This window comes from Pongo pygmaeus, chromosome X (genome assembly GCF_028885625.2).
Source record: "Pongo pygmaeus isolate AG05252 chromosome X, NHGRI_mPonPyg2-v2.0_pri, whole genome shotgun sequence".
In the NCBI taxonomy this organism is placed as follows: Eukaryota; Metazoa; Chordata; class Mammalia; order Primates; family Hominidae; genus Pongo; species Pongo pygmaeus.
Window position 1 is genome coordinate 155,517,817 of NC_072396.2, and position 11,726 is coordinate 155,529,542.

Consider the following 11,726-nt stretch of genomic DNA (forward strand, 5'->3'; position numbering starts at 1 on the left):
AAGAAAACTAAAAGGCATACAAATCAGAAAGTAAGTAAAATTATCTCTGTTTTTATTTTTCTTTGAGGCAGGGTCTCGCTTTGTCACCTAGACTGGAGTGCAGCAGTGTAATCATAGCACACTGCAGCCTTGGCCTCCTGGGTACAAACAATCCTCATGCCTCAGCCCCTCAAGTAGCTGGGACCACAGGCATGCACTACCAAGCCCAGCTAATTTTTTTGTATTTTTTTGTAGAGACGGGGTTTCACTATGTTACCCATGCTGGTCTCAAACTCTTGAAGTGATCTGCCCACCTCAGCCTCACAAAGTGCTGGGATTACAGGTGTGAGCCACTGTGCCTGGCCCAAAATTTTCTCTATTTGGAGATGACATGATCCTATATGTAGGAAACCCGAAAGACTCCACACACAAAAAAGCTGTTAGAACTAATAGATGAATTTAGTGAAGTTTCAGGATAGAAAAATCAATGTACAAAAACTGGTTGCATTTCTGTACACAAATAACAACCTATCCAAAAAAGAGATCAAGGGAAGAATCCCATTTACAATGGCATCAAAAAGAATAGAATGCTTAGGAATAAATTTTGCCAAGAAGATGAAAGCTCTGAACACTGAAAACTGTAAAACTCTAATAAAAAGAAATTGAAGAAGACACAAATAAATGGAAAGATATCCCATGCTCATGGATTGAAAGAATTAATATTATTAAAAAGGCTCATACTACCCAAGGCAATATACAGATTCAACACTATCCCTACCATAATGGAATACTACACGCCCATGATAAATGATCAAACCACAGCTACATGCAACACAGCTGAATCTCATAAGCATGTTAACTAAAAGATGCCAGGTACAAAAGAATACAAAGTAGCTCCCCCTTATACACGGGGGATATGTTCCAACACACCTAGTGGATGCTTGAAACCACAGAGAGTACCAAACCCTGTATATACTGTTTCTTTCCTATACACACATAACTATGATAAAGTTTAATTTATAAATTAGACACAGTAAGAGATTAACAATAGTTAATAACAAACTAGAACAATTATAACAATATGCTGTGATAAAAGTTACGTAACTGTGTTCTCTCCCTTTCTCTCCCACTCTCCCCCTCTTGAAATACTGTAATATTTTCAGACCATTGTTCATCATGGGTAAGTGAAACCATGGAAAGAGAAACCTCAGGTAAGGGGGGAACCACTGTATACGATATTATTCCATTCCTATAAGTTCAAAAAGCAACTAAATGCGTGTTTTGGGATGCATGTGTGGTCAAACAGCAAAGAAAAGCACAGAGACCATCACCACGGAAGGGAGCACTATGAGCAGAAGCAAATGGTGCATTAAGTAGGATGCAGCATTAGTGGAACTCAAAGCAAGCAGGTATTCCTGAGTCATAATGTGAACGGGCCTGGCAGAAGATGACTGAGACACAGGCAGGGGCAAGTCATGGAGTGCCTTAGGGGTCATGGGTGGGAGATGGATTTTAGGGTGGCAAGGCTGGGGACAGAAAGGCAAGTTTGAGGCTGATGTAGTTGACCAGATGGGGAGAACTGAGCCTGGAATAGAGACAAGTAGAGATGGAGATTGAAAAAAAAATTTTTTTTTAAGTTTGTGACTGAAAAAAAGAGACAAGAAAGAAGTCAAAGATGGTACTGAAGTTGTTGGTGGCTGCAATTGGTTGGCAAGTGGTATAATTTTCAGAAATAGAGAATATCAGGAGAGGATCGAGTCTAGAGTGATGCTGAGGCCAGTTTGGGATATGCTGAATGTGAGAACAGGTGTCCAAGATGTGGTTAAGTTTAGTTCTGAAGCTCACAAAAGAAGTCGGAAACACAGATTTGGGGATAAAACTATGGAAGTAGATGACATTGCCCATGCAAGTAAATGGGGAAAAGTGGCACGCCCCGACTCCAGATTGTACGGGACAGACAGAGGAAGAGGAGACTTGGGATGAGATGGAGAAGGAAGGTCAGATAAGTGCAGAAGCAAACAGTTGCATCATGGAAGGTAAAAGACAGGATAATTTCAAGGAGTGAGTGCTTAGCATGGGAGATCTGGTGAATCAAGGATTTAAAAAAAAAAAATGTCCAGTCAATTTGGAAAGTAAGACGTCCCTGGAGGACATTCGCAAGAGCTGTTTCATTGAGGCAGAAGTCAAAGAACAGCGAGTTAAAAGTCACCAGCCAGGATTCTAGCTCAAGCAGCTAAGGGGTGCAAAAGGCTGGAAGCGCACCCAGTTTGAGAAACTATTATTTTGGCACCAGGGTCTGCTTTAGCACCACTAAGCTACAAAAAGATGTGATGGCCTGTGTTCTAGGTCCTAGAGCAAGGGCCGTGTAACAGTGAAGAGAAAAAAGAAACTGAAGAGGAATAGCCCCACCTCCTGCAGTCATTTATTCAACAAGTACCTGTGAGCTCTATCAGTTTAAACGCGACTTGATTATGGCACTCTTCCCCAGTGCCCCTCCCCTCAGTACTATCTTAGGTCCCAGCGCTCTATGCTCCCTCAGGGCCTTACACCTCTCCTACTATTGCACTTGCCATACTTTGTTGAAATTAATGTCTTTCTTTTTCACTGCACTCTAAGCTGCCTTGTTTTTAGCTACAATGCCCAATAGGCTGCCTGGCACATGGTAGGTGCAAAATATATATATTTATTTGAATGCATGAATTAGTGAGTGAATGAATGAAGGGTACACAAGAGTGGGATTCTTTTTCTAGTGGGTTTGCTATAAAGAAAGGCGAGAGTGGGGGGAGGGGGGAGGGATAGCATTAGGAGATATACCTAATGCTAAATGATGAGTTAATGGGTGTAGCATACCAACATGGCACATGTATACATACGTAACAAACCTGCACGTTGTGCACATGTACCCCAAAACTTAAAGTACAATAATAAAATTAAAAATAAATAAATAAATAATAAAAAAAGATTGACAGTAAAAAAAAAAAAAAAGAAAGGTGAGAGATTGGATACTAACTGTTGAGAAATGAGACAGACAGAATGGGCTTTTGAAAGGAAGAGACTTTCATGGGATCATACATCGGGAGGAAGAAGCCAGTGGCGAATGAGAGATTGCATAGAGAAGAGGGAGCTGTTACCTGATTGAACAAGGCCTCAGAGTGGGGATGAGCCCAAGGACACAGAGGAGGATTTGCTTTGCACAACAGAAAGGACTCCTCTTCCTCAGCAACTAGAGAAGAGGAGGATGGGTGCAGATGAAGAAACACTGATGGAGGGAATAATGGTTCCTCAAAGATGTCCATGTCCTAATCTCCAGAACCTGTGAACATGTGAGGTTACATAGCAAAGGGGAATTAAGGTAGCAGATAGAATTAAGGTTGTGATACTAACTGACCCTTCTATGAGGAGATCATCTGGATTATTGAGGTGAACCCAATGTCATTACAAGGCTCTTTAAAAGTGGAAGCTGGAGGCAGAAGAGACATCAGAGTCATAGCCATGCCATGAGAGAAAGACGACTGGCCATGCTGGCTTTGAAGATGGAGCAAGGGGCCAGGAGCCAAGGACCACAGCCTCTAGAAGCCGGAAAAGACAGGGAACAGATTTTTCTCTAAAGCCTCCAGAAGGAACACAGCCCTGCCCACACCGTAAGTTTAGCCCAGTGAGACCTGGGTTGGACTTTCATCCCCAGAAATAATAAATGATTAATATAATATTAATAATAATTAGTGAGATAATAAATGTATGTTGTTTAAGCCACTAAGCTTGGGTAATCTGTTATGGCAACCATAGGGTATGAATACAAGTGGGATAGGGAATTTGAGGGAGTTCATGCCTGATTACCTCGATGTTCTTACACACTCCCACTATACCCACGATAGCAGAGGCCTGTAAGGAAAATTGCTTGGCCCAGAGCAGAGGAGAGGGAAGAAGATTCAAATGTCCCCGAGAAGTGGTGCTCACTAGCAGGCTTTCCAGTACAGTTCAAATTCACTTCACCTCAGTTCAAAAATCCTCAGGCACCAGTCTTGTGGTGCCCCCAGGTGCCTGGTGGAAGCAAATGCTCTATGGAGGAACACACCTTTATCGCAGCCTCTAAGAATTCTCGCAAATCATTTTTCAAAGAAAATAAACATCTCTCAGTGAAAAATAGCAGACAGAAAGCCCTCAGCGAACATCAATAGAAACAAAAGAGCAGAAAAAGACTTGTAAGACTTCAGATTATTCAAATTATCAGACACAAGCAGTCATTCTACTGGAGTTGGCTTATATAGGTTTGTCAGAGACAACTGTGAGCATCTCTTCCTAATTCTGTATTCAGTGATGTCAAGGTGGTACTTTGAAATTGGCCAAGCTGGGAAGAGTTACACCACAGAAATGAGCAAATGCTACAAATGAAGGCTTTGTCTTTCTTCAGAGAGCTGATAATTAAAAATGTACTAGAACATTGCTGGAGGCAGGTTATAAAAATGAATATGAAAATTATCTTTAAAGAAATAAAATCTAGGTGATCTTGAGTTTGACAATGAGTGTTTAGATATAAAGCTCAAACACAATCTCTGAAAGAAAAAATTAACAAAATGGGCCACATTAAAATTTAAAACTTCCGTGAAAAACACTTAAGAGAATGACAAGACAAGCTGCAGATTGGGAAGAAATCTTTGCAAAACACATATTCGATAAGGACTGTTATCCAAAATATAAAAAGAACTCTTAAAACTCAACAATAAACACAACACAATTTAAAAATGGCCAAAAGACTGACAGACACCTCACCAAGGAAGATCTACAGATGGCAAATAAACATATGACAACATGCTTCACATCGTATGTCATCAGGGAAATGCAAATTAAGACAGCAATAAGATACCACTACACACCTATTAGAATGGCCAAATCCAAAGCACCAACGACACGAAATACTGGTGAGAATGTGGAGCAACAGGGCCGGGCGCGGTGGCTCACGCCTGTAATCCGAGCACTTTGGGAGGCCGAGGCGGGCGGATCACGAGGTCAGGAGATCGAGACCATCCTGGCTAACACGGTGAAACCCTGTCTCTAATAAAAATACAAAAAAATTAGCCGGGCATGGTGGCGGGTGCCTGTAGTCCCAGCTACTGGGGAGGCTGAGGCAGGAGAATGGCGTGAACCCGGGAGGTGGAGCTTGCCGTGAGCCGAGATCGCGCTACTGCACTCCAGCCTGGGCGACAGAGCGAGACTCCGTCTCAAAAAAAAAAAAAAAAAGAGAATGTGGAGCAACAGAAACTCCCATTCATTGCTGGTGGGAATGCAAAATGGCACAGACACTTTGGAAGACAGTTTAGTTTCTTACAAAGCTAGACATAGTCTTACCATATGACCCAGCAACCATGCTCCTTGGCATTTATCCAAATGAATTGAAAACTTATGTCCAGGCAAATCCTTCACACAAACGTTTCCAGCAGTTGCCCCATGTTTGTCACATAGTTGCCACAAGTTGGTAGCAGTGAAAATGTTCTTCAATAGGTGAATGGGTAAACAAAACCGTGGTACATTCAGACAATGAAATGTTATTCAGCACTAAAAAGAAATGAGCCTATCAAGCCATTCAAACACATGGAGGAAACTTAAGCGCATATTGCTAAGAGAAAGAAGCCAATCTGAAAGGGCTATATACTGTATGATTCCAACTATGTGACATTCTGGAAAAGGCAAAACTGTAGAGACAGTAAAAAGGCCAGTGGTTGCCGGGGGTTCAGGGAGGCGGAGGGAGGAAAAGAGGGAGGGATGAGTATGTGGAGCACAGGGGATTTTTAGAGCACTGAAACCAGAAACCATTGTTTATGATACTGTAATGGTGGATACATGACATTACCATGTATTTGTCAAAACCCATAGAATGTACAACACAAAGAATGAACCCTAATGTAAACGGTGGACTTAATAATAATGTGTCAGTATTGGGTCACCAATTGTAACTTGTGTACCACACTAATGCAAGATGTTGATAATAAGGAAACTGGGATGGGGGGTGGGGCGTACTGTGAGAGGGTATATGGGAATTCTCTATAATTTCCACTCAATTTTTCTGAAACCTAAAACTACATAAAGAAAGGTCTATTAATTTTTTTTAAAGGCACCCCAGGTAATTTTGTGCAGCTGGCCCAGTGCCAAGTGTTTAGAAATGACTATTTCAGGCAATACCTACATATTGGTCAAACTGCATCCTTAAATAGATGTCATTGAAAGAATTAATCACTGATTACAGAGTTAGCTCCTTTTGGAAAGGTTTGTTGTATTGATTGATACTTTGGACAGAAATAGGCTTTAAATGTAGGGATTTCTTTCTTTGGCCCTACACCTGTAGAAGCACTGCCTGGTAGGATTTTGTAGGAGGAATTCAATCATCAAGTGGGATGTGGATTGGAAATAGGAAGACATTAGATTAGCGTTTCTTTCAACCCAGTAAGTCCGTGAGTCTCTACGCCACTTATCAATGCATTCTCAGCTCCAAAGCCATCCTCCTTTAACTGCTCTGTGATAATGGAGATGGGCTTTGTAAATATTTCTTACCAGCTGGCATAATGTAAATCCTTGTCAGTAGAGGGTGCTAGAGAGAGACCAGAGGAGAAAAAAGTTTTATCTTCCAGATTCTGGGGTGCCTCATCTTTTTGCCTCCTCCAGAGCACAGCTTTCTTTCTCTGTTGCTGGGCTCCAATGCACATGCTTTCTTTTGTGCTAGGCCCATGCATGTATTATCCCAAAGAAAACTGCGTCAAAGCATTTAATAATCGAATGCCCAAAGATCAAACATTAAGAAAGAATCCTAAAAGCAGTAAGAGAATAGAAACAAATAACATACAGTGGAGCCCAAATAAGTCCAGCAGCAGACTCTTCAGTGCAAACCTTACAGGCCAGGAGAGCGTGGCATAGCGTATTTAAAGTGCTAAAGGAATACAACTTTTATGCTAGAATAGAATATCCAGCGAAAATATCCTTTAAGCATGAAGGAGAAATATAGATCTTCCCAGACAAACAAAAGCTGAGGGATTTCATGAACACCAGACCTGTCCTATAAGAAATGCTAAAGCCAGTTCTTCAATCTGAGAGAAAAGGATATTAATGAGCAATAAGGGATTATCTAAAGGTACAAAACTCACTGGTAATAGCACAAAGAAAAACAGAATATTATAAGACTGTGTGGTGTGTAAAACACTCTTTAGTAGAAAGACTAAACAATGAATGAATCAAAAATAATAACTGCAACTTTTCAAGACATAGCCAATACAATAAGGCAAAGAGAAACAATAGAAAGCTTAAAAACAGGCAGATAAAGTTAAAATGTAGAGTTTTTATTAGTTCTCTTTTTGCTTATTTATTTATTTGTTTATACAATCAGTGCTAAGTTCTCATCAGCTTAAAATAATGGATTATCAGATAGTATTTGCAAGCCTCATGGTAACCTTAAATGTAAAAATATACAACAAATACACAAAATGTAAAAAGCAAGAAATTAAATCATACCACCAGAGAAAATCACCTTCACTTAAAGGAAAGAAGGAAGAAAGACAGGAAAGAAGGAAGAAAACACCACAAAACAAACAGCAAACAAATTACAAAATGACAGGAGTAGTCCTCACTTGTCGATAATAACATTGAATGCAAATGGACTAAACTCTGTAATCAAAAGACACAGAGTGATGGAATGGATGAAAAAACAAGAGCCTACAAAAAACTATTGCTTATAAGAAACACACTTCACCTACAAAGATACACAAAGATTGAAAATAAAGAATGGAAGATATAGTCCATGCTCCTCCTTCTCCAATGGAATCAAAATCTCATCCAAGAAAAGCACTTATCTTTCTCATTCCTAAATAAACACATCTGCACACCTCTCCTAAGACCTGATGGTTACTGTCTATAAATTTCAGCCTCTAATTACATCAAGTCAATTACTATGCTATTTCAGACTTAGAGAAATGGATAATCCATATATAATATCTGATGTTTTAACTTATATTTGAATGTGAATATCTCTAGCGTTTGAAAAATCTCTAACATTCAAACAAGAGAGTTAAAACTCTGCGCTGAAGGCCTTACAAAGCAGTCCAGCTTTGGAGTCCAGGTCTCCTGCTGCCCAGTCCACCCTAGGGCTGCAAAGCATCACTGCCCGAGGCCAGACTGAGTTGACGGCTGTCTGCATAGGTGGCAAAGAGACTGTGTGCTTTTCTCCCCACTTTTGGTGAGCCCCATGCGGTGGTGCTCCGGATGAAAAGGATCCCCCTAACTCCGGCTGACATCTACTTGGCAAGCCAGGCAATGGAAGGCTTCAACATTGGTTCTCAAAGATGGAGTCTCATGTACACAGTCCTTACTTGGCAGTCATATGTTATCGTCCTGGCACACAACAATGGCAACAAGAACAACGGCAACAACAACAACAACAACAGTGGGTCTTGGTTTTGTTTTCATTTTATTGGTCCATGCAACTCAAAATCTGTGACTAGGTGGTCTGAACTCACTGTTTCTCTTTTTGCCCTCCCAGTCATTTCTGTCCCTTGGGAGTGGCTCTCAGCAGAGTCCACACCACCTCCTTACAGTTAAACCCAGGGAACACTTCTTTGTCTTACCAGATGTCCCAGCAACACTTGACACTCTGGATCACTCTTTCCATCTTAGAACTCTTGACTTTCTTGACTCCCATGCCCCCTCTGCCCTGACCCTTTGCTTGTCTCTGGCAACCCCTCGAGCTCTTCCCGGGCTGCTCTTCTTTCACCTGCCCTGTCAGTGCCAATGATCTAGTATGTCTCCTTGGCTCACTTGTCTTCTCATTTTACATGTTTTCCCCAGGCAGATTTACACATTCTCATCAGGGCCAACTTCATGGGTGTTTGGCCTGTGCACTCACACAGGGCCCCATGCTTAGAAAGGCCCCATTCCTGATTCAATGCTTTCCTATCACCATCTGGAAATTCGTAACACTTTTGAAAAAGGTACCCTGCATTTTTCATTTTGCACTGGGCCCTACACATTACACAGCTAGCCAGTTCTGCCTCTCAAGGTTTTACACCTTTAGGCTGAAATCTGTAGCCTGGCCTTTCTCCTGGGCACCAGACCCATCTATCCAATCACTCCTGGACATGTTACAGGCTCTTCCACTTCAAATAGCTTCTCTTTCTTTCTTTATTTTTTATTTTTATTTTTTAATCTCAGGGACGGGCATCACTTTCCACCCAGGCACCCAAGGTCAAGATTTATTCTGAAGACAATGTTCTTCCTTTGACTTCATTGACAATCTCATCTCCTGGACCTCCTCCTATTTCGGACTCTTCTCCCTCCTTTGCAGACCACTACATCTCAGCTGCTTGCTTAAATGTGGCTGCCTTAAGGGAATTTATCTTGGAGAAATTTATGTGTTTACCGAGTGGGGCAAAAAGTGTGTCTCTGAAATATGCTTGCCAGGTTGAGGCAAGTGGAGTCTCTGGAGCTTTGAGAGTATGAGGTCTCTGGACCGCAGTTTCTGTGTGAAGGCGAGCTCGACACTGCACCGTAGAGCACCTGTCATAAGACTGAGGATACAGGAATTTCAACATCAAAGAATGGTGGAGATGATGGGGGTGGTGAAGGCAAAAGCCTCCCGAGGCACCCTTTAGCCTTGCCAATAATTGAACTTGTGGCTGAGAACCTTCCAGATAACTTCTAAAGGCAAAGTTAAGTCATCTGTGGTGTTTTTTCTGTAGTTTATTGTTTTAGTCCATTTTCTGTTGCTTATAACAGAAGACCTAAAACTAGATAATTTCTAAAGAAAATAAATTTGTTCTTACAATTCTGGAGGCTGGGAAGTCAAAGGTCAGGGGGCCATATCTGGTGAGAGCCTTCTTCCTGGTGGGAACACTGTTGCAGCCCGAGGCAGCGCAGGGTCTCATATGGGGAGGAAGCCAGGCGCACTTGCTCAGGCCTCTCTTCCTCTTCTTGTAAAGCCACCAATTCCACTCCCATGATAACCCACTAACCCATTCATAAGGGCAGAAGGCCTGCTCTTTTGAGCTGACATTACAAACCCTCCAAATGATGGGAACATTTCTCTGCAGTGCAGTCACATGTTAATTCCATTGAGGATTAGTTTTGCTCAGTCCTAGCGAAATTATGTTTTTGAGAAATTTATTTTACAAGGGATGATCAGGTCCACTTTCATTTGCTTAATTTATTTTCAAGAAATTAACGTGATGATCCCGACCATAGTTTCCAAATCGTGAAGCTGAAGGTTAAATTACAAAGAGTTCCCTCTGTCCTCAAATTTTATGAAAATTAGCCAACTTCTTATTACCTCTCCTGAGTTCCTTTCCAACTGTCTACTGGACATCTCCACTTGGATACCCATAGGTACCTCCCAAGACTGCTATGCATTGTTGCACAGGTTGTGAAGTGCACAAGGGGGTCACATCTAAGGGGGACTGCTATGGTCTGAATGTCCCCAGTATTCACTTGTTGAAACTTAATCCCCATGGTAGTGGTGTTAAGAGTTGGGGCCTGCTGGGAGGTGATTAAGTCATGAGGGCTTGTCCTCATGAATGAGATTCAGTGCCCTTATAAAAGGGCTTAACAGAAGGTGTTCACCCTTTTACCTTCTGCCATGTGAGGACACAGCATTTCTCCTCTCTGAAGAATGTAGCAACAAAGGCATCATTTTGGAAGCAGAGAGACCAGGCCCAGACCAGCGAGAGTTTTGATGTTTCACATCCCAGCCTCCAGAACTTGTGAGAAATAAATATCTATTGTTTCTAAATTACCCAGTCTGTGGTATTTTGTTGTAGCAGCACAAACAGACTAAGACAAGGATACTTCAGAATGAGGTCCACATAGATTTCTAGGTCTATTATGGCAGTCTCTTGGCATAAGGCAGCCAAAGGTTGAGCTTTAACAAAATTGGTATACTATGACAATTTTATGACTAACAGAAGTCCAGTGTTGTAAGGAAGGGTTTTCTTTTTTCTAATACACACAAAGGCAACTTATGGGCTTGGACTTAGGGTGGGTCAAGCTCAACATGTCTAGAATGAATTCATCCTGGTCACTGACCTCTCCCACCTGCTTGTCATCTTGGATTCCTTATATCAGCGGCTGATATCTCCTTTACCCAGTTTTCCAAGTCTGAAACCTCAGTGCCAGGCTTGGCCCATGTTGGCGTCTCCTTCCCTCCTCACTTCATGTCCAACATTCCATCAGTCACTGAGTCCTGTCCAATGTTAGGGTTCATGCATCAGCTCTTCCTTGATTATGACAACAACTTCTTAACTGACCTTCCCACAGCCACTCTTGCCCCTCTGATCCATCCTCCATCATGCAATCCTAGTGATCTTTCTGGAGTGGAAATATGATCAGTTCACCCCTTTCCAAGATCTTGCTGTGGCTCCTTGTCACCTCTAACAGGGTTTCTCAAAGTGTGGTCCTCAAACCATGTATATCAGAATCACTTGAGGTGCTTTATCAAATGTGGATTCTTAGCACCCACCCTAGCTAACTACTAGATTTTCAGATTCTCTGTGGTGAAGCTCATGAATCTGCACATTAATTGATGTCCCAAGTCATTTTCATGCGTGTAATTTTGAAAACTACTACTTTCTACATAAACATGTCATAAACATGCATAAACATGTCACAAACATGCAGCATACTCATATACATTTCCCACTTCCCCAGCAGGAACTGCAGAGTGCAGCTGGGCATTCAAAGGAGGCCTTTCCTGTTTCCTGGTGAGCATCACCATGGGC